This window comes from Papio anubis, chromosome 7, assembly GCF_008728515.1.
Source record: "Papio anubis isolate 15944 chromosome 7, Panubis1.0, whole genome shotgun sequence".
Classification (NCBI taxonomy): domain Eukaryota; kingdom Metazoa; phylum Chordata; class Mammalia; order Primates; family Cercopithecidae; genus Papio; species Papio anubis.
Window position 1 is genome coordinate 97,205,080 of NC_044982.1, and position 24,358 is coordinate 97,229,437.

Genomic DNA, 24,358 nt, shown 5'->3' on the forward strand with positions numbered 1-24,358 from the left:
AATTTCACTTAACACTAAAATATGCCGAATATAATTTTAATCTCTCTTTGATGATTCAGAAGCTATTTTAGGCTCCCTATGCCTCTGGGTTATTACGATGAACATAAATTATTATCATGCAATTCTGCACCATTTAAGTTGTTCACATTTTTCTGGTTATTTTACCCTGAATGAATGGGAGCTTCCTGCAGTACTTTAATTACTGGGCAGAACTAATCATGAATGTGCAGATCATTTAAAGGTATGCTTGGGTCAACTTAGAGGGAAACAATAAAACTTGTCTTAAAATGGAAATATATATGAAAACTCTGCTAGTTGGGCCTGTTTGGTGATTGATTTCCCAATCAAACATATAAGAATTCCAGGGAGAAAGAGTTCGTATTTACTTCAGAAAATCAGAGAAAATTTTAGTGAGGAGGTTGCATTTGAGCTTGGCTTTGAGTTATCAACCAATTAACCAAGACCAGAGGGCATTCCAGTTTTGGTCTGTGGAACAGCAGCATCAACATCCCCTCGTTAGGAATGCAGGATCTCAGGCCCTCACTTTGACCTGACTGAATCAGAATCTAAAGTTTAAGCAAGATCCCCAAATGATTTGTGCACATATTAAGTGTTGAGATATCCTAGTTTAGGATATCATTCATATTATTTGTAAATAAGGCTGAAAATGATATCCCATTATGAGAATCCTTGATACCATGCCAAGGGATCTCGACTTTATTTGGTGGATCATAGGCAGTATCCAAAGTTTATAAGCATATAGGGACAGCCAGCCTGGACATGAATTAACTAGAGTTGGTGCAAGGCAAGGTGCCCTGATGCATTAAGCTCCTTGAACTTGAAGTCTGGAGAGAGGAAGGATGGTGGAGCAGTTAGACTGACAGGGTATCACTGAGGAGACTGGGTCAGTGGCTATTTACCAGATGCTGATATGAAAATGGAAGTGTTACTCTGGCTTCTGTGTTTTAGATAGATAGTAGTGAGGATACACAGAATCCAGGGGCGAATAGTTAAAAGGTTCTGTGATTAGTGAAGATAAAGATTTAACTCTTTATTTTGGGAGGCTACAGAGAGGATGGATATAAGGATAAAGACACTTTAGAAATTGCAGAGGCAAATTGACAAAACCTGGCGCATTCAAAAAAGATACCTTAGAGTATATTAACCCTTCAGTTGCAAAATTTTAATATGATTTCTAATGAGAATACTGTCATTTAGCTGAACTGAATTTTCACTCAGACTTTTGGGTAATGGTAATTAATGGAGCTCAACCAATTTGACCAATGTTGTTTTCATTTCTCCTCTTGTCAGTATTGTCTGATTATGCTAAAAATGAATGATAGATGCACAGCCTTCCCTCAAAACGTAATCAATTCAGTTGGGCTTCAACTTTAAAAGCATCTGAAAGACTTATTTACTCTGCATTTGAATACACACAATGAGAGAATGAGGGCATATTGGAATTAAGTGACAGTTATAAAATCTGTGTGTAAATACAGTCAACACATTATTTTTATTGGCAAAAAAAAAAAAAAAAAACCCAACATTTATTGAGCATGTGCCAAGTTTTGGTTACTCAGTGAGTGACCTTCCATAAGTGACCTTCCAAATCCACGAGATAGTTATTTTCACTGTTATGCAAAAACACTAGGCCAGAGACTGGCACGCGTTATTTGCTCAAGGTTTCTGGGCTCTGAGCCATGGGATTCAGACTCAGGACTGGCTGACTCTGAAGGCTGGGCATTCTCTCTCACACCATGCTCTCTCTCAAGAAATTCAGATTAAGAACTCTTTTAATTATGGTAGAAATAACATTTTCCAGTGAAATCTCTAGAAAAAGCAGAAAGAAAAAAGGAAGAAATATGAGAAGTCAGCCTTCTGGGGCCTCTGGTGGACGCCTTTGAGCTGTTTTTGGCTTTGCTGTCTACTGGGGGCTGTCCTGGGACCCTTCGGAAGGGGCAGCAAACATAAGTGAAGCTAAAAGCTTTGGGGAAAAAAATGAATGGTCTTTTTAGACAGGAGTTTGGTGATGTAGATTCTGGAAATGTTTGTAAGATAACAGCGGCAAGTTTTGCCCAGTGATTGGGTCTGTAAAGAACACAAACTCTGTGTTTGTGATTGATCATTATCCACTTAGGGTTAACCATAGGATGATCAACTCAGGGATTTTGATCTTTATGAGCCTTTTAGCCTCCTCTAGGCTTCCACTATGCCCTCTGTGATAAAGTCAATGGGGGCCATTTATTGAGTGCTTACTATAGGCAACTCTCATGCTGAGTGCTTCATATTCATATGATTTCTTTTATCCCTTACAATTATCTGTGGGGTAGCTATTTTTATCCCCACTTGCACACAAGAGCATTGAAGCTTAGAGAAATGAGATAATTTGCTTAAGCTAGGAAGTATAAAACTATGGTTTGTCCTCAGGTCTATCTGCTGATCACAAAAGCAGCTTCTAAGAACCATTATGCTACACTGCCTGTATTAATCTGTTCTTGCACTGCTATAAAGAAATGCCTGAGATGAGTTTATTTATAAAGAAAAGAGGTTTAATTGGCTCATGGTTCTGCAGGCTGTACAGGAAGCATGACAGCATCAGCTTCAGGGGAGGCCTCAGGGAACTTGCAATCATGGCAGAAGGCAAAGGGGAAGCAAGTGCATCATGGCCAGAGCAGGAGCAAGATGGGTGGGAGGTGCTACACACTTTCAAACAATAAGATCTTGTGAGAATTCACTCACCATCATGAGAACAGCACTGAGGGGATGGTGCTAAACCATTCATGAAGGATCCACCCTCATGATCCAATCACCTCCCATCAGGGCCCACCTCTAACACTGAGGATTACAATTAAACATGAGATTTGGGTGGGGACACAGATCCAAAGCACTTCGCTGACTTTTATAAGTCTGTTTTTTTTCCAAGCATTTGTTGACTTTGCTGACTTTCTCATTGAACTGTGAGCTATTTGAGGGCAAACCTGAGCCTTATCTCTGGGACCTGAAGCCTAGGACAGTGCCTGGTACATAGTAGGCACTTACAGGCACTGGAAGAAAGAAACAGAGGGAGGGTAAATGGAGGGCAAAGCTAATATTTAGTGTTTATCTTAGTCTTTTCTATATGTAAACATAAATATTTCTCTCTATATATTTAATGTGAGAGCACCACAATATACTTTTTTAGTAATCTGCCTTTTCCTTTGATTTATATGAGCTTCTTTCCAAGTCATTATTCTTCTAAAATTATTTTGAGATAAAAATAAATATGTACAGGTATTATATATCCGTAATAATTTAAAACTACAAAAAAATTTAAAATGTGTTTCCCGTGTTCCTCTCTTTCTACCAGAAAAATAAGCTATTTATTGGGGTAAATTAAGATATATTACCTTCAGATTCTCCCATGGGGCATACTGGCTTCTGGAACTCTACTTAAAACTTAATTCAGGAAAGAATAGCCATCCTCAATGTAAAACTAGATAGAGTTGTAAGGGCAAATACTGGTAAGGTTATTTCCAAGTTTAATTTTATCTCATCCTAGAGCCACAGTGTTTTATGAAATGAAGCTAAAAAACCCAAAACAGCACAAAAGGAAACCTTCATGCTCTTAATAAATTACATCAATACTCCAGATTTTTATGTTTTAAAAGGATAAGCCAGGTTACCACCAACAAACGGCGTTATTTAGTTACGCAAAAGTGTGGTTAGTGTTCACTATGTGTTGATTGTTGATTGGATTTGATAGGTTAATCTCTTTTATCCTTATTTTCAACAACTCAACATTTTTCTCTCAGGGCTTAGTGAGGGGTCAGGAATGTGATCCAGGGTCTTGGATCCAAGAACTTAATCCCCAGAGTGTGCTGTGTTTGGAGAATCCAGGTGAAGTCTTGTGAAACCTGCACAAACTTGGGCACTTTGTTTCTGTGGTTTTGAACCAGTCTAAAAAGTTGCTGCCAATGGCAGAGATGAGACTTGTGTGAAGCCACCTAGAGAGAGGGAGGATCTGCTGAGAGGGACACTAGCTTGTTTCTATTCACCTTGTGCAGGTCCTGCCCATCTTTCCCCCTCTGGAAGCTGACTTGTATCTTCCCATCCTAACTAGCTGAGCTCCTTCTGCTTTCCTGCAGAAGCATAAGCTGGCTACAGTCTCCACAGGAGTGGTGACACATTTTGATCCCATGGTCAGAGTTCTAAGTCTTGAGAACTGCAGAGAGACCGTGTCTCCAACTGATTGCACAGCAAGTACGAAAACATACATCAGCATGACTAGACCCTGTCCGTGGGTCTGGAGTCACAGAGATTCAGGAATCTAGTTATAGAATCTTGCCAAGACTCAGATTATAAATAAGGATAATAAGTATATTTCATAGAGTAGCTGGGGGAATTAAATTAGGAAATATGTATAAAGTACATAATATATCAGCCATGTGACTAAGGTCTTATACTTTTACTGAATCACCACATGTGTATTAAGCACTGGCTTTGTGCCAAGTCCTGAGGTGCCAATGGCAAGATAAATAGACATGATTCCTTTCTACCAGGAGATTATATTTCAGTAAACTCAATACATGTTTGTAGTTTTTTACTATTATTATATGGTTTATCAGTTATCTATTGCTAAGTAAGCCTTGAAACTTACAAGCTTGAAACAAACCTTCTTATCTTTGTTTCTATAGGCCAGGAATTTGGGAGCCATTTAAGCTGGTTGGTTCTCACTCAGGGCCACTCAAGCTGATGGCTGGAGCTGCAGAGTCATCTGAAGGCTGGACTGAGGCTGAAAGATCTGCTTCCAAGATGGTGCCCTCACATAGCTGCTGGCTGGAAGCCTTAGCCCTCACCATAAAGCCCTCTCTGTAAGGGTACCTGAGTCACCTCATAAGGCAACTGGCTTTCCCCAGAGTAAGTGTTTCACACAGAGGGCCACATCTTGTCACTTCCAGGATATTCCATTTGTTAGAAGTGTTGCAGAGGGTGATATGTCAGTATCAGATCTGTAAACAGGGCATATAGAGATCACAAAGATGGCCTTATCTTCTCTTTCTTCTGCTGTACAAAGTCCAAATTAACGAAAGACTCATTTTCTAGAATGTTCCTGGTTTCCCTTCAATTTCTGCTTCTTTTAAGATCTGTGAGAAGAGCTCTGTCCTTTGCGAAACACAGGGAACTGAACTTGAGATTCTTTTCCTTTTTAATCTATAAGAAAAGTTCTTTAAGTTCAAAACCTTATTAATAATCATAAAGCCTGAATAGTATGTTCAGTCACCATAAGTGAGCACAATACTTCTGGTTTTCCTAGAAATGGTTGAACGTCTTGGGTGCTCAAGCCCTTTTTCTTATGCCACAGTTCTTTCTCAGAGCTGATGAACATGTTTACTTCAATAAAACACATAAAACCTACCTTTGATGTGCCTCATTTTATTAATTTATTCCTTCTAGTAGGATACTTCTATATTTAAAGGGGCCTGGTATCCTTTAACAGAGAGAAAATTATCCACACATCATTCAAAACACTTGCAATAACTTAAAATACAGGATGTCAACAGTCAGGCATTGGTGTGTATGATTTATATGTGTTTAATCCTACTAACCACCACACTGGGTGAGTAGGCACCTTAAATCTATTGGTTTATAGACAAAGCAAAGCAAACTCATCTGTTTCTCCTGTAACTGTGTTTTAAGAATGACTGAGAACTACTGCAAGATTTCCACTGGCAAAGCATTTTAGAAACCACATTGGACTCTTTGTGGATTTTCATGGCATATTTTTCACTGTATGCTATTTACCCTATTGTTAATGATCTGTGGTTAGGTCAATATCCTCCAGAAGAAAAAGCCTAAGACACTGTCCTCTTTCTTCTGTTTCCTTCCCTTTCCCTTAGATTGGTGTTTAATTGATGTGATTTTCACTGGCAAAGTAAAGAAGACAATTTGTATCTAATTTGGTAGCTCAATGTTTTCCTGCTTATAACTTTTCAGTGGGTTCCATTGCTCTTAGGAGGAAGACGAAGTTCCTCACTTTGGCCCACAAGGCTCTGCATGGCCTGCCTGGTCCTGTGCCTCTCTCCATCTGCATTTTTGTATGTTGTTTCTCTTGCTTTCTTGGCATCAGTCACACTGGCCTTCCCTTGACCCTCATAGTACTCATGATCCCTCCTGCTACAGGACTTTCGCACATGCAGTTTCTGTTGTTGCCTTTGCTCATGATGATCTTCCCTCCTATCTTCACTCGAAACTCTCAGTTCAAGGCACTTCAGGGGAGCCTTGTTCAACCTTCCTGACTAGGTCAAATCCTAGTTTGGTTTTGTTGGTTCCCCAAGCACCATGTGACTCTTCTTTTTCACCCTCTGTTTGTTGCTTTTCTAATGCCTGTTGGTTTGTGTAACTACTTCCTATTCATTTTCTTTGGTAGATGGAGGTCAAAGAATGTGTCTGTTTTTGATCACCCTGGCACCTAAGTACTTAGCACAGTGTCTGGGACATCATAGATGTGTAATCAATACTTGCTGAGTAAATGCATGAATGCACCAGGGTTTGGACTTCCAGCACTTTCATTTTCTAGCTATGTGAATTTGGGCACATTCCTTTCATTTTTCTAGCTTTAAGTTTGTTCTTAGTCAAGTGAAGTTGATAATATACACTGCCTTCATTGTCATGAAGATTAAGTGGGGTAATTAATGTAAAAAAATGCTTAACACAGTGCCAGGCGTGTAGTGGAAAATAAAGATTTGAATATTTGTATTAATCTTTAGCCATTTCATAGCCCTTCAAAAAACACCGTGGCTTTTTTGTACTTAAAAGTCAATGTGATTTTTAGTTGACTCTAGACCAGTGCTTTTTCATCTCACAGATGAGGAAATGCAGGAACAAAAGGCTTTAGTTTCTTGCCTAGGGTCAGTGGTTGCTTAAAGTCCATTCTTCATTTTGGTAATGAGGACATTTCCTTTCTAAATCCAAGATTTATAAGTACTGAATGTAAGAAGCCAGTAACCTCCTTTTTGTGTTTGATTTTTAGTCTTTGATGCCTTTTTCCTCATCAGAGTTTCATCTCTCATTTCTACCTGAGATTCTATCTTCCCTCATATTTATGTTTAAATGAATGAAGTAGTATAAATCCTTCTTCAAAAGAACTAAATTTGGACCTGTTGCCAAGAGGACTGGGTTCTATTGTCTATTCTTTGCCTCATGTACAAAGAAGCCCAATTCCAGAGGAGGGGAGAGAAGAGAAAGATGATGTCTTCATGGATGGATGGTACCCAGGAACTCCTATCACACAAAATGCATCCTGGGTTTGGGGAAGTGAGATGACTTCCAAACCTCACCCACTGGTAGAGTGTTGACCCCACTCTGTAACTATAAACAAGCTTGAGCCAGTCACACATCATGTGACTTGAGGCCAGTGTTAGCAGACCATTCGTATTTCAGCTTCAATGTTTTTCACACCGCCTAGGAGTCAGTTTACTTTTGTTCAGATTCTTGGCTTTGTCTACTATTAAAAAAATCTCTTCCTATTCTTTGGACTTTCCAGTTGAGCTTGGTATCTTTAGCTTGGTCTTCAGCCCTGATGATGCTAATAATGGTAAAATAATAATTCTTATTTATCACATACCTGCCATGTGCCATATATAGTATATACTCTTTGTAATTTTTATAATAATCCTTTATTATATTCAGTTTACAGACAAGGAAACTGAAGATCATAGATATGCTATTACTTTCATATGACAGTTTATAAGTGGTTGAGTTGACATTTGTACCCAGGTACTTCTGACACCCCAGCTTTATCCTTTTAACCATGTGACGTTGTTTCTCTTTAGCTCCTATTCTCAGAAGCCAAACCCTAGAAGCTTTTCTTATTTGGACCTCCCCAGTCCCTACCAAAACAAGACTGTAGACAATACTGCCAGGCATAGATCATATTGTCTCACTCTTGAGTTTAAGGTCTTCCAGCTGCTGGTTATGGGCAAATCAGAGAATGAGGTGGGATGTAGGAAGAAAGAGGGGTTAGGGATGGTGATGTTGCAGGGCCATAGGGGTGGGGAGGATAACAGGATAGTGGATGTCAGAAGAAACATGTGTAGAGGTAAAATGGTACTCATTCATCAAAGATTCTTTTATGGCTCAATAACCCATTAAACTGTGGGGCCCATTTATAATGGGATCTCATCCAAGGGTGCATTTATTTAATCATTGCTCCATCCTCACCCCCACAGGACCCTTGGGTATTCTCAGCACAGAGAATATGTATGGTTTTATTTCATAATTGGCTTGTCCCAGAAGACCTGAGTGCTAGCAGAGGAAATAGCTCACTGAAAGAGAAACAAAGACAAAAAAGTTTGTGATTATTTTAATGCCTCTACTGAATGGACCCACCAAGACATTGGGGACCTTCAGTGATGGCACTCAAAGCAATCAACCATGTGCTAATTTCAAAGATGATGTTAGATTTCTGGATCTTTATGGCTTAGGGCCCTTTTCATCAAGCATAGTCCAACCACAGTCTTAAAATAACTGTTGCCTTTTCATATGGGCAACATCCAAATCTTTTACAATTCATGAGCCACTCCAAATCATATGGAAAAATATTGGCTGCTTTCATATTAGACAATGTCCTCACTGGACACAGAGTTAAGACCAAGAAGATCTGTTTGTCTTAGCCTGGTTACATCAATGAGCCATGCAGCAAGGACCCTTAGAATTTGACCCACTTCTCCCTTGGAGCATCCTGACAAGCCAAGGCAAACAACAGCACCTGCACCTTTGGATCCAGTGAACATTAATCGTTCTCTGATTATCTAATATCCTAAATGCCCTTGACTTCTCCTCTTTAAAGTTGCAATGCTCTATTTAGGCCTCTACAGTAAATTATAGAAAATGTGCTACAAAATGGAAATTTCTTTGGACCTGGACGAAGCCTGAGATAACGTTAATTCCTCTTTGGCCATAAAAAGAGCCCATGTTGTGTCTGTTCTGAATTAGCAACATGTAGAGGAAGTGATTCTGATGATGATGATAGAGCTTTAGATTTTAAGCATAATTGCTGCCTTCCAATTGGTTTTTGGTGATGTGAGGCTCATACCAATAGAAGCCAGAGAAATTGCCCAGATGTGGTCTTTTCATTGCTTGTTAAAGTTATTTCATTTTCATGATAAGAACAAGACAGTACAAGTAGTATAGTTTTGGTGAATCTCATTATGTAACCCTTGACTTTTATTTAATAATGACTGAAAGAATCCACAATCCTGCTATCTCTGAAATTTATGTCTTATTATTTTATATGAGCTATATATTCTGAATTCACAATTCTCCAGCTTCGTGCCTTTCCCACTTACCCTCACCTTTCATTCTCTAGTGACCCTGGATTGCTAATTATGCTTCCTATATATCATACCCTTTCCTGCTTCTATGATTCTGAACAGTTTTCTCAACTCTCTCTCTGCTTGCCCCAGGGTTTGTTTCACAGGTAGACTCCTCCGGGTCCTTCAAAACCCAACTAAACCCAAGGGGAGCAGTGGTGGTAACAAAGCTAACTCTCAGTTTGAACATTAGGGTAAAAACCACAACAGGAACAATTCTTATGTAAGGCTTCAGCTACCTCTTCATTTGTATTTGTACATAAGTGAGAGTTCAATAAATATTTGTTGAGTTAAAAAAATTAAAAATAGCATTCAGACATCATGTTTTTTGAGAAGCTGAAGGTCTCATTTAACCACCTGGCATACACAACTGTGGGCCCAAGAAAGCTTGAGATTGAAAGGGTGAATGGCTACCATAGCATGTAGGGATTTTGTAAACAAGAAAAGTGTCTTAGTTTTAGTCTGAAAAGATTAGGGGCACATGTCTTGAAAAAGCTAATAGGGCCAAAGGTATGCTATTTATTTATATTAAGAGATGGGGTCTCTCTCTGTCACCAGGCTGGAGGGCAGTGGCACAATCATGGCTCACTGCAGCCTCAACCTCCTAGGCTCAAATGATCCTCCCAGCTCAGCCTCCCTAGTAGCTGGAATGACAGTTGAGTGCCACCATGCCTGGCTATTATTCTTTTTTACGTTTTGTAGAGATAGGGTCTCACTACTTTTGTCCAGGCTGGTCTTGATCTACTGGGCTGAAGTGATCCTCCTACCTTGGCCTCCCAAAATGCTATGATTACAGGTGTGAGTCACTGCACCTGGTCTGGTAATCCTTTTTAAATCCCTGTGCTTCTAACTCCCTAGTTCCATGACCACTCAGGTTTCCAACGCTACAGTGATGGCAGACGAGACCGACCCATAGTTGATGCTACAGCCTGACCTTGCCTGCTGGGAAGTGAAGAAGCAATTATGTCCTATGCTTAAACTGAGTGATGAACACATTGCCGAGGGCCATTTTGGGGGCACGCTTCCATCTCTGCAGAAAGTATAAAACTAAATCAAATAAATATAAACAGAATCATCCTGGGAGGCCTTGAGGCCAATCTCTGCACAATATTACATCCAAAAGACATAAATTGAACTCAAAAGAGCTTTGAAAAGTAATGTATTTAGGGAAGTTCTTCCGAGGATGTAGAGATGAGGAAAAAGATCACATAAGACAGTGAATCAAAATATTCTTAAACATCAAGAGGTTGATCCACTAAATTTGACTCATTTGTAAAATAATTTCCGCCAAATGCATGCATTTGTTTCCAATTCCTTAAACTCAAAGTTGTATATCCGGATTGTAAACAAAGATATTTGACCAATAAGAGAGAGACAAGTTTAAGAAGTGATGCTGGCCTCAGGATACTGGATGGCTGGCAAGTCAAGACTGGCATTTCTAGAACAGTCTATTTTCTACTATGTACAGTCCATGATGTATAATGAACACATTTCATATGTATGTCACTTTAATTCTGTTATAATAGGAAAATTTAGCTCAGGAGAGGATAGCTCTGAGGAAAAAGGCCCTTTTTATGGTAGTGTCCCTGCTTCTTAACAAAGAAATGATTCTCTTATACATTTAAAAAGCATCTCTTCCAATGACATTAAATTGTACTTCTAAATAGGGAGAAAAATGTACAAAAAGCGATGGCTTATTTTGCTGTCTACCCTACAGAAAAACCAGGCTATATTAGAAATTCCACTGCTGACCTTACCTTAGCAGTTGTGTTACTGAAAGCTGTTCAACTAATGCTGTGTTTCAAAATTTAGATTTATGCATCAGTAAAGCAAATGCCAAATACATTTCTACTGCTTTCATAATGCCTGATGAGATCATATCACAGCTTTTTAGATTGGGTTTAGACTTGATTTTTTAAAGAAACAATGGCTAAATAGACATCTTTCTCTGTACTTGTGGTTCTTCTTTCATAATTTCTTAATGTATCTTTGGGATCAAAATGGATTCATGTCTGTACTTCAGAGATTCAGTGTTTGAAGGTAAATAGGTGATAGCTTCAGTCTGTGATATGCATTCAATGTAAGAGATGATGGAAAACTCATCTGATGTCATCTGGATTGATGGTCTTGAGTGTCAGGTCAGCATGAAAGGTCTCTACCCTCCTTCCAGAGTTTGTTGCCAGAATGTGGTGTCATGAACACAGTTGGAGGAGCCACAGCAGTAATGGGGCAAGATAAATAAAGAGGAAGGGAGGATGCATATTGAGATTAGTGGTAAGGAAAGCCAGAGATATACAAGGAAAGTATAAAACACAGCTCAGGATGAGCAACTCTGTACTTTGCCCAAGAGAATTAGTGCTTGAAATCCTTTATGTCAGGATTGCAGAAGTGGATGTCAAGAGAAGAAGGTGTAAAGGTTCCTCTCTTCCAATGAATAGCATGGCAGAAACTGTCAATTATGCATCAACATCTTTTCTCATCTTCTTGGTAAGTAAAAATACCTCAGATATTAGCCAGACACTTGGAGGCTCAGAATCAGACCACACTTTCCAGACTCCCTTGCAGCTAGGTGCAACCATCACTGCGTTCTATCAGAATATAAGCAGAGGTAGTGTGTGCAATTTCCAGGAAATGATGTGGGGGGGGAAGTCTTGCTCTTCTCTTAGAATTTTCTCTTTGAAATGCAGATGTGATAGACAGAAAGGAGTAGTCATCTTGGAGCACACATTGAAAGCTCTCAGTTGACAGCAGAACTATGAGTTAGAAGGATCTAGTTCTGGGCTGCCTAAATTTTTATGAGAAGGAAATACATTTTTTTCCTCTTGAACTTATTTTATTTGCTTACTTTTTAATTAAAATTTTTTTACAACAGTTTTAGGTTCTCAGCAAAATTGGAGGAAAGTGTAGAGATAGCCTATATATCCTCTGTCCCACACATGCATAGCCTCCCCTATTATTAACATCCACCATCAGACTGGTGCATTTGTTACAACCAATGAAATTACACTGACACATCATCACCCAAAGTCCACGGCTTACATTAGAGTTCACTCTTAGTATATACTCTAGGGGTTTGGACAAATGTCTAATGAAATGTATTAACCATTATAGTATCACACAGAGTATTTTCACTGCCCTAAAAATCTTCCATGCTCTACCTATTCATTACTCTTTTGCCCACAATCCCTGACAACCACTGATCGTTTTACTGTCTTCATAATTTTGCCTTTTCCAGAATGTCATATAGTTGGAAACACATAGTAGGTAGGCTTTTCAGATTGGTTCCTTTCACTGAGTAATATGCATTTAAATTTCCTTCATGTCTTTTCATGGCTTGATATCTCATTTCTTTTTGGCACTGAAAAATATTCCATTACCTAATGTACCACAGATTTTTTTATCCATCCGCCCATGAAGGACATCTTGGTTGCTTCTGAGTTTTGGCAATTATAAATGAAGCTTCTATACACATCCTTTGGGTAGTATCAAAGAGTATGGTTGTTTGATCATGTGGTATGGATATAATTAGTTGTCGTTGTTGTTTTTCCTGAGACCAGGTCTCACTCTCGCCCAGTCTGGGATGCACTGGCACATTCTCAGCTCACTGCAGCTTCAACCTCCCAGGCTCAAGTGATCCTCCTGCCTCAGCCTCCCAAATACCTTGGACTACAGGTGCACACCACCACACCTGGCTAATTTTTGTATTGTTTGTAGAGGTGAGGTTTCACCACGTTGCCCAGACTGGTCTTGAACTCCTGAGCTCAAGCAATCTGCCAGCCTTGGCCTTCTAAAGTGCCAGGATTATAGGTGTGAGCCACTGCGCATGGCAGGATTTTACTTGTTTTGCAAGAAACTGCCAAATGTTTTCCAAAGTAGCTGGACCATTTTGCATTTCCACCAGCAATAAATGAAAGTTCCTGTCATTCCACATCCTTGTCAGCATTTGGTCTTGTCAGTGTTCTGAATTTTGGCCATTCTAATAGGTACATAGTGGTTTCTCATTGTTTTAATTTGGATTTTCCTGATGACATATGATGTGAAACATCTTTTGTCATGCTTATTTGTCATCTGCATATCTTCTTTGGTGAGATATTTGTTAAGGTCTTTGGCCCATTTTTAAAATTGGGTTGTTTGGTTTTTTATTGTTGAGTCTTAAGAGTTCTTTGAACTGGGCATGGTGGCTCATGCCTGTAATTCCAACACTTTCAGAGGCTGAGGGGGGTGGGTCACCTGAGGTCAGGAGTTTGAGACCAGCTTGACCAATATGGTGAAACCCTGTCTCTACTAAAAATACAAAAATTAGCTGGGTATGGTGGTGTGTGCCTGTAGTCCCAGCTACACAGGAGGCTGAGGCAGGAGAATTGCTTGAACCTGGGAGGCAGAGGTTGCAGTCAGCCGAGATTGTACCACTGCACTCCAGCCTGGGTAACAGAGTGAGAATCCATCTCAAAAAAAACAAAGTTATTTGTATATTTTTTCAAATACGTCTTCTGTAAATATTTTTACTCATTCTGTGGCTTGTATTTTCATTCTTTTGAAGTGTCTTTTGCAGAGAAAAAAATTTAATTTTGAAGAAGTCCAGGCTGGGCACAGTGGCTCACGCCTGTAATCTCAGCACTTTGGGAGGCTGAGGAGGGTAGATCATGAGGTCAGGAGATTGAGACCATCCTGGACAATGTGGCAAAATCCTGTCTTTACTAAAATACAAAAAATTAGCCAGGCATGGTGGTGCGTGCCTGTAATCCCAGCTACTCAGGAGGCTGAGGCAGGGGAATCACTTGAACCTGGGAGGTGGAGGTTGCAGTGAGCTGAGATTGCACCACTGCACGCCAGCCTGGCCACAAAGTGAGACTATCTCAAAAAAAAAAGAAGTCCAGCTTACTCTTTTTTTCATGGATTGTGCTTTTGGTGTTATATCTAAAAAGTCATTGCCAACCCAGAGGATATTTAGATTTTCTCATGTATTATTTTCTAGGAGTTTTACTTTTGCATTTTACATTTAGGTCTGTGATTTATTTTGAGTTAATTTTTGTGAAGGGTGTCTTTATCCCTGATATCTTTTTTTGCTTTGGAGTCTGCTTGGTATATATTTCTTCATACATTTACTTTTAATCTATATGAGTTTTTATATTTAAAGTGGGTTTCTTATGGCTAACATTTATAGTTGAGTCTTGGTTTTTGATCCACTCTGATAATCTCTGTCTTTTAATTGGTACATTGAGACCATTGATATTCAAAGTGATTATTGATATAGTTGGATTCACACCTGCCATATTTGTTATTGTTTTCTATTTGTTGCCCTGTTATTTTTTCCATTTTTTGTCTTCCATTCTTTTTCTGCCTTTTTGGTTTTAATTGAGCATTTTATATCATTCTACTTTTTCTCTTTTCTTAGCATATTAAGTATACTTTTTAAAAAATGATTTTCCTTTAGTGACTCTTGGAGTTTGCAATAAATATTTACAACTAATCCAAGCCCACTTTCAAATAACACTGTGCAACTTTTATGGGCAAAATGAATACTGTATAGTAAAAACCTAACCTCAATTCTTCCTCTGATCCCTGGTTTTATTACTATTATTCATTTCAGTTATACATAAGCATGCATAAATATATCTATACACACACACACACACACACACACACTCGAGGTATGCAGATGCTCCTCAACTTACAAGAGAGTTATATTCCAATAGACTCATCACTTTGCATTTAGTACCCTGATAAATCCATTGTGATGTTGAAAAATCATGATAGGACTATCATGACTATCTGTACAAGTAACCATACAAAATCAAATACATTGTTGCTATGAATATTTTGATCAAACTGTTATCTGTTAGATCAGTTAAGAATAAAAGAAAAAAGTTTTTATTTTAGCTTCGCGTATTCCTTCTTTGATGCTATTCCTTTTTTTAAATGCAGATCCAAATTTCTGACCCGTATTACTTTCTTTCTCTCTAAAGATCTTCTTTTAACATTTTTTGCAAGACAGGTCTCCTGGCAATAATGAATTCCCTCTAGTTTTTTGTCTGAGAAGGTCTTTCTTCTTCACTTTTGAAAGTTAATTTTGCGGGCTACAGAATTCTAGGTTGCTGGGTTTTTTGTTTTTTTTGTTGTTTGTTTGTTTGTTTGTTTTCTCTAAGCACTTTAAATATTTCACTTCGGTCCCTTTTTGTTTGTGTGGTTTCTGAGGAAAAGTCAGATGTAATTCTTACTTTTGCTTCTGTGTAAGTATTTTTTTCTTCTCACTTCTTTTAAGACTTTTTCTTTACCCGTGAATTTCGACAGTTTGAAAATGATTTGCCTGGGTGTAATTGTTTTGAAATGTATTCTGTTTAGTGTTCTCTGAGCTTCCTGGCTCCGTGGTTTGGTGTCTGATATTAACTTGGGAAAATTCTCAGTCATTACTGTTTCAAATATTTCTTCTCTTCCTTTTTCTCTTTCTTCTCCTTCTGGTATTCCCATTCTTCATATTTACATTTTTTGAAATTGTCCCACACTTCTTGAATCTTCTATTCTGTTTTTCTAGTCTTCATTTTCTTTCCTTTTCAGTTTTGGAGGTTTCTACTGGTATATCCTCAAGTTTAGAAATTCTTTTCTCAGCCATGTCCAGTCTCCTAATTAGCTCCTCAAAGGTGTTCTTCATTTCTGTGACAGTGTTTTATATCTCTAGCATTTCTTTTTGTTTCTTTCTTAGGATTTCTGTCTCTCTGCTTACATTGTCCATGTGTTCCTGCATTCAGCCTACTTTATCCATTACATCCTCTAACATATTAATCATAATTGTCTTAAATTTCTGTCTGCTAATTCCTACATCCTTGCCATGTCTAGTGCTCTTGCTTGCTCTGTCTCTTCAAACTGTGCTTTTTGCCTTTTAGTATGCCTTTTACTGTTTTCTGGATAGCTGGACAGGGATGTCCAGGGTAAAAAGAACTGCTAGAAATAGGCCTTCATAACATGGTGGTAAGGTGTTGGGGGAGCGTTTTACAGTCCTGTGATTAGGTCCCAGTCTTTCAGTGGGCCTGTGCCCCTGGGCTGTGAGCCTCAGGTGCTCCTCAGTTCCTCCCCCTGCCCCATCTCCTTTATTTAGGACAGGATTGCTAGAGTGGGCTGGAGTTGGGTATGTCCCTTTCCCCAACTCAGTTAAGCTCTGATAAAAACAGCAGGTTAGACTGTGGTTAACTTGTTTCCGGTGAGGGCAGGAGGCCTTGTTAAGGATAGACTGCTCTGTCTTGTTAGGTTTTGCATTACTTTTTGTTGTTGCTTGTTTGTTTGTTTTTGAGACAGAGTCTCACTTTTATCGCCCAGGCTGGAGTGCAATGGTGCAATCTTGGCTCACTGCAACCTCTGCCTCCCGGGTTCAAGCGATTCTCCTGCCTGAGCCTCCAGAAGAGCTGGGATTACAGGTGCCCATCACCATGCCTGGCTAATTTTTGTATTTTCAGTAGAGAACAGGTGTCACCACGTTGGCCAGGCTGGTCTCGAACTCCTGACCTCAGGTGATCCACCCACTTTGGCCTCCCAAAGTGCTGGGATTACAGGCCCGAGCCACAGCACCCAGCCTAGGTTTCGTATTATTTTTAATGGTAAAAACCACAATTACTTTTGCACCAACCTAATATTTTATAACGATTCCTGCTCCCCTACCCCTGCCAGAAGCAGAAGGGGATTTTTCTCTGATGTTTACTGTGAGAACCTGATGAGCGTCTCAAGGTAAAACTCAGAAAAAGCATGAGCTCCCTCCTCCCTATGACTAGGTCTCCCCAGAGTTTTTCACTCTCAGACTTGTCCACACCTAGCCTCCAGGAATTCATCAATTTCTGCCCTAGGACGGGTTCCTAAGGAGGTTGTGCCCTGGTATTTAGTGATTCTCTATATCTGCCTATCCATTTTGGGGGACAGTAGTTTGCCCTGTCACCCCACTTCTCTTATGGATCTAAGAAGAGGTGTTCATTTTCTAGTTTGTTCTGCTTTTTTCTTGTTGTTAGGCTGGAGTGGCCACTTGCAACCTCCTTACATGTGGGACCAGAAGCCAGATGTCCAATACATGTTTTTGTTGTTGTTAATTATACCTCTGTTATTTTCGGTTTTCAGTTGTCTGCAGTGAATTTAAGTAATACGGGTGGAGAAGAAAGAATGGATGAGAGAAGGAGTCTGGACTGTGTTGTTTTCAGACACGTGATTGCCACATTCCTTCTTGTTTTGCTCTCTCCACTGTCCAAGGATGAGGGAGTGGAAGCATCATGGGAAACCTTGGGTTGACCTAAAATGGGTAAGACTTAATCAGAATTTTCTGGAGTTTGAAGATTTATAAGTTCCTCCTCACACCCCAATTTGTATGGTAACAGCCTACGGACTGAAAGACCATCAGATCAAACCAAAAGATAAACTTTCCCTGGCACATCAGGGCCCCCTCATTCCTTGGCTTCAAGTGACAGAAATTTTCTCAGGTCTCCACTTTTCCTCAAACCCACTTTGCAAGCACCCATAGCACTCCTGCTGCCCCCAAAGTAGGGGGAGGTACTTGTAGCAGGTCAGGGGCTGGCAAATGAGAGCCTAGGAGCCAAATCTAGCCTGACACCTGTTTTCATATAGCTTGTAGCTAAGAATGATTTTTACATTTTTAAATAGTTGAAAAAGAATAATATCTTGTGGCACATGAAAATTCTCTAACATTCGTATTTCACAGTTCAGTAAAAAAGTTTTATTGGCATACAGTCATGTTGAGAGGTCAGACCAGAGACTAAGTGGCCTGCAAAGCCTAAAATATCTACCCTCTGGACTTTTATAGAAAAAATTTCACTGACTCCTGTAGTAAGTAAAAGTGCAGGTTGGTTGGAATTCTGGTCCTATCATTGCTAGTTGTGTTGGTGTTGAACAAGTCTTTTAACCTCTCTTATCTTCAGTTTCCTCATCTGTAAAACTTGGATGTAATACTTTTTTCATAGAGTTTTGTGAGAATAGAATGAAATAAACACTTAAGAGGTTTCCTAGCTTGAGGTATGTGCCTAAATGTGATAGCTTCTGTCATTTCAATTTCCCTATCCCGTGAAGGCTTAAGTCTTCTCTTAAGATAACCTTTGGCCAGGCATGGCAGCTCATGCCTGTAATCCCAGCACTTTGGGAGGCCGAGACCAGTGGCACACCTGAGGTCAGGAGTTTGAGACCAGCCTAGCCAACATGGTGAAACCCCGTTTCTACTAAAAATAGAAAAATTAGCCATGTGTGATGGCACATGCCTGTAGTCCCATCTACTCAGGAGGCTGAGGCTGGAGAATCGCTTGAATCTGGGAGGCACAGGTTGCAGTAAGCTGAGACTGGGCCACTGCACTCCAGACTGGGTGACAGAGCGATACTTCGCTTAAAAAAAAAAAAAGATAACCTTTATCCACACACATGAAAAAATTATATTTCAGATATCAGTCTGAATAATTATTATTGATTGTAAGATTAAAGCAAATGGCATTAGACTGTGACCAATATATCTGTATCTCCAAGAGGGTTTTTAAATTTCAACAGAAGCTCCTGACTCAAATAGATCTTCATTTGATAAACTATATTGGTGATATATGTATTGAGTGGTGAGTTCTTGGGTATTTCTGGTCTACTCTGAAAGCTGTGACTCCACTGGTTCTCAGTACCATATTTGGAGGCTGCCTTTTTAAAACGTTCCTGAAGCTACAAATATAGAAAATTGATGATATTATTCATTCACTCAGTAAGTGTTTATTCGGCTCCTACTGTGTGGGTGGAATGCACTATGGTTCTGGAGATAAACTGAAAGTGACAATCATGGTTCCTGTCTTTGTGGACTTACAGGCTATAGGAAGTCACAGGAAAAACCATCAGCCAGACCCTTGAAACACTCGGAGGACTGTTAATTAATCCTGTTTAGTTAACAGGATTTGGGTGCTGTATTGTTAATCACTGAGCTGAAAGGAAATTTAAGAGATCCTGACTGATAGTTACCTTTATATTCTGCTATTATTTCTATGGGATCACCTTACAACCATGTGATATTGTAGGATATCACATCTTATTGAATTCTTTTATCTTTTTTCTAAGAAATTGTTCTTAGGTAGGTTACAAGAATGTTCTGTTGTGCTCAGATAAGGGAATTTTTAAAAAGCAATCATGCAATTATTTTAATGAATTGTAGGAAATACAAGCACCTGATAAGAAATTCTGTGTTTCGTTTAAATTAACGAAGCTATTCTTGGAGTATACCACGTGGTGGAAATGTTTTTCTTCAAACCATTATTCTTGGTCTTCCCATTAAATATAACATTTTTTAATTGTTGTATTTTCGTTCTTAGTTTTGCAAAAACCAAAACATCATACCAACATGGCATTACTTTTGTGCATTAAATATTAAGGTATTAAATAATTGCATTTTTAAAAATTCCAAATATTTTCCATTTCATTCCAATTTACGGTAAGCAAATTAGGTATGAAAAAATTTAATGCACCTGCCTAAAACCCTTTAAACAATTCTTTCTTTTAAATTATCTTTAGGTAATAAGGATGATAAAAGTAGTCAGAATTCCAATTTTAATCTTTCTTCAGGAAAAAAAGGAGACTGTTGAGTGGTTGAATGGCATACCTTTTTTTTTTTAAGGGGTGCTTTTTGTTACATCTCTTTCTAGTTCTTTTCTCATCACCTGCCCGGGAAATCCTAGCCATCTTCAGGACTCAAATCAAGCATTAGCTCCTGTACAAAACCTTTGCAGTCCCTCTTCTTCCTGGGCAGAGCTGGTGTCTCCATGCTCCGCAATTCTGTAGCGCTTCATTATAGCACTTCCTATGCTGCACTGTAATTATTTGTTTACTCTCCTGTCCCTCCCATTAGACCTTGCCATTCCCCAAAGCATATACTATGTCAGATTCATCTTTATATCCTCTGCTTTGGAAACACTGCCTGACACTCCTCAGGGCTCAGTAAGTGTTGGATAAACAAGTTAATATGCAAAGAACCTGATAGGAAACCAACACTGAAGAGTTTGCCCAGGGCTCTTGGGTATCATTTGAGATCAGCTATGTCAATATGTGGTTCAGTTCGTGGGTATATAAGCATTACCTAATTTAATCCTCATTACAACCCAGGGAAGCAGGCACTGTTAATCTCGATTTACCAATGAAGAGACTGATGCTTGCAGTGGTTACGGAACTTGGCTATATTGGAAAGTACAGCTCCATGTAGAGAGTCATTCTCAATCAACAACAGCTGTTATTATCAGCACATGGAAGAGGAAGAGGCCTTATTCTGGGTTGTTCCAGAAACCAAAATGAGAACTGGCATATGGACTTCAACTTGTTGATTTTAGCTCAAGAAAAACATTTATTACATGTTTAGAACTGTCCAGCAGTGAAACAGCTTCTGTGAAAACCTAGAAAACTCTGTCCTTTGACATATTCACACTCATGCTGGGAGGGTGTTTCAGGGAATCCGGTGCTGAGATTTTCTCATTGGATGGGAAACAAGACTGAATGGCATGTGCCAATCCATGGCTGCGGGTTGATTCCTCCACCTAGGGGCCCCTACCTAGAATGTGTGTACCCCGACAACTACACCACTCTCTGTCCTCTCACTGAGCTTTATTCTCCTTCATAGCACACGTCACTACTTGTAGTAATAGCACGTTATTTCTTTATTTGTTATTTTTAGTTTTTATTTTTTGCTGACATCCAAAATGAAAACTCCATTAGGACAGGGACTGGGTCCTATTCACCACTGAGTCCTCAGTAGAAGCTGGCTCTCATAGGTGCTTGGCAAATATTTGTTGAATGAAGCCAGTAGAAGCTGGCTCTCATAGGTGCTTGGCAAATATTTATTGAATGTCAAATATCCCACTTATATGCTCAAATCTAGATGTGGACCTGGAAACACATCTATTCTCTTATATCCTCCTTGCTCCTTCAACCAACATCCTTCGTTCTTCTCTGCTGCCCTTGTTTCCCCAGCCAGCCACTCTTCAGATGATTTGGTGAACCCTGTAAGGAGACATTCCTCTGAAAGAGTTCCCTTACCCTTCTGTGAAGGACCTAAGACCTACTGCCAGCAGTGCTGGGGAACTCCACAGTGCTGGGGAATTCTGTGTGTGGTGTTCTCCTCATTTATCAGGCCATTTGCCGTTCCCATGCACATATGGAAATCCCTTAGTTATCAACATTGCTGTGACAGCACATACTCTAATCCAATATTTCAAGCACAGCAGAAAGAAGGAGAAGAAGTGGTTCCTTCCCTTTGAAAGAACAAAGTCAGATAAATGGGAAGAAAATAAGTAAAAATCTATTATAGGGGAATATTACATCCCACTCCTAATGTTTCCCTCCATGTGGAGGAACTTCTGTTGGAGAAATGCTCCTGGCCTCTCTCCTCTTCCTGGCTTACTTATCCCTGAAAGAAGGTGAGTGGCTTTTCTGAGAAGTGCATTTGGGAGAAAGTACCCTCCCTCCCTCACTCCCTCCCTCCCTCCCTTCCTTCCTTCCTCTTTTCTTCTGAGAGGAAACCTGTGCTTTAGTTTGCTGTGTGCCAAATGGTTAGTTTAGCAGTCAAGACTGCTGCTTTTGATGGGGAGACCTGATGTTTTCTATTGCTACTTACAACTGGGTGGGTATTGCTGATTCATGGTGGGGATGCAGTTTTAGGAACATGTTACCATTGTACATCTAAGCTGTGCCCATTCATTGGGTCTTTATCAATAACAAAGAAAAAATTTTAAACTTCATTGTTTCTCTGCCTTCTATATCTCTTTTAGTGGGTTCTAAACTTGGGTAGTAAGAAGAGGTAAAATTTTAACCCCTTAAGATCTCAATAAAATAGAAAATTAGTATCATATTATGGTTGAAATCTTCTCTCTCATCCAGGTAGTGTGGGATAGAGCAGTTGGGCTTCCCACAGATTCTCCTCTCAGGTCCAGGAAAGTGATGATTTCCCCACGTCTGTTTATCACTGCATGAGTGAGTTGGGGGTTTATTGAATATAGGGTACCGCGGGCTCCAGGACATCTCCTGAGGTCTGAGTGAAAAGACTCAGGTGATAGGTACAAGATGTTATTCTCCAAGGAGGTTGGAAATCACCACTCTCCTCAACCCCAAGTATGGACTGAAAATGCCTAAGTCTCCTTTTGAATTCCTGACAAGGATTTCTTGGAATCTCTTGCATCGGGCTAATAGCAGATTTTTTTTTTTTTTTCTAGTTCTCTTCCTATATGTCTGCCCCTTCTCAAAAATGACACTATATAGGGGTGAGTTCCACTGCCATCAGCCTAATTATTTTGCATCTGATTAGATTCCAAAGAAAAGCTAAATTCTAGTGGGTTCTAGGTCTGATTCACAACCATGAGTGACATTTTAACTGTCATTAAACTTTCAGAATAAAGACAATGACAATCATCTCAGATGATAATCCCATTCTTCCATCAATTACTTGGTCAAGATGAGGATCTACAGAACTTCCTTCTGTCCTTTGTCTTTCGACTTGATTTCTAGTCTCTTTCTAAATCTTTATCCTCTACTGTATTTAATGCTTGGAACTTGGGAGACTCTATAGACACAAATTAACTTGCTTTAGTCTGCTTTCCTCTTGTCTCTTCCTATTTAGCAGAGTTCCCAGCTCCCAATCACTTCGGCTGTCACATACTTCTTACCACTTTTGTTAATCACTCTTTCCTCCTCATGCTGGAATCTCAACACTGGAAGCATATGTGAAACCTATAGATAGATAATTGATTATTCCTGCCCCGTAACAATAAGAATAAATGCTAGAAGCAATGGGATTAATAGGAGTGGAAGATACAATTCATTGAGCCTTATGCTTATAATTTGTCCTCCTTTTTGGGTGTACTTCAATCAATGAGCATATGGATTGAAGTCAGGTTATTAACTATTATTTTGTTAGTTTGTTTTTAAGGCAGTGAACAGACTGTTACCAACAGCACTGAGCTCTGGGCTAGGAGGCAGTGATTCACTGGAAAGATCAGAGCCTGTCTGAGAAACAGGGCAGTAAACAAAAAGCTCAGTGATATATGAGTGCTGAAGACTTTTTTGTTAAGATGCACAGGTGAGACATTTTTCTTCATTGCTCTTCATTCTTTGAGCTGGCCTAACATGATAAAGGCAGGGGTCTTGATAATCCTCAGAGAAGAGAGCAGGCCAGTTGCCATGGTGTCTTCTGGCTTGAGGCACAAACAGTTCTCAGGGGTGGGTTTTCTCATTAATGGGCTGGGGGGTCAAGGTGCTGTGGATTCGATGCTATCCTGTGCAGTGCTCGCAACCCTCCTGTGGAGGAAGTATTAGGCCTCTCTACACAGAGGAGAAAAGGGAGACAGAGGGAACAAAATAACTTGCAAATGTCAAACGACTGTGAGTGACAAGACCTGAACGAGGTTCATCATCTCTAAGCCCAGAAGCTTCACTCCATTATCATACTGCTTCCAGCGAATCCCATGACTTCTTGTGTTTCCCTTATTCATCATTGATTCATTTCATCCACCACTGTAGGCCCCTTGCCCTCTAGAAGGTCACAATCTGGTACGTGACAGTAGTGAGTCAAGCAACCAGCTCGGGTAGGGGAGGCTGAGACCTCACAGCGTGCTGGGAGTGCTGGCTGCAGCGCCGAAACACTTACCCATGCTGGTTTTATTTCTCCCAGGAGGAAGACAGAGAATCTAGGAAGGTGCCAGGGATGCTTTTTCATCCCAAAGCCCTGGGAGAAATCCCATCTCTGGGCAAGAAGAGAACCTGAAAGCAAATGGATGAAGATGCTAATGCGGCTCAGATGATGAGAGCACACTAGGCTCACAGCATGCTGACAGATCCAGAAACCAGCTATGCTCCCCTTCTGCCTTCCTAAGACTTCAGTTAAGACACTGCACATGCCTGTCCCTCTGCAGGAAGGCCATCCAAAGTTATATCTTGCTTTAAAAAAACAAAACTTTAAAAAATAAAATGTATGAACTTGGGTAGTTATTAGCATTATAAAGCAATTTCATTTATTTAAACAG

General features: G+C 39.7%; 1 long non-coding RNA gene across 1 annotated transcript in view; it reads left to right on the forward strand.

Moving 5' to 3' along the window:
* LOC103886026 overlaps window positions 1–24,321 on the forward strand; it is a 34,231-nt gene extending 9,910 nt beyond the window's left edge. The window contains exons 3-6 of the long non-coding RNA XR_004185005.1: window positions 4,674–4,896; window positions 17,448–17,625; window positions 23,254–23,415; window positions 24,007–24,321. This is a non-coding gene — a long non-coding RNA (uncharacterized LOC103886026). The remainder of the gene's footprint in view (window positions 1–4,673; window positions 4,897–17,447; window positions 17,626–23,253; window positions 23,416–24,006) is intronic.
* Window positions 24,322–24,358: the final 37 nt, after the last annotated feature.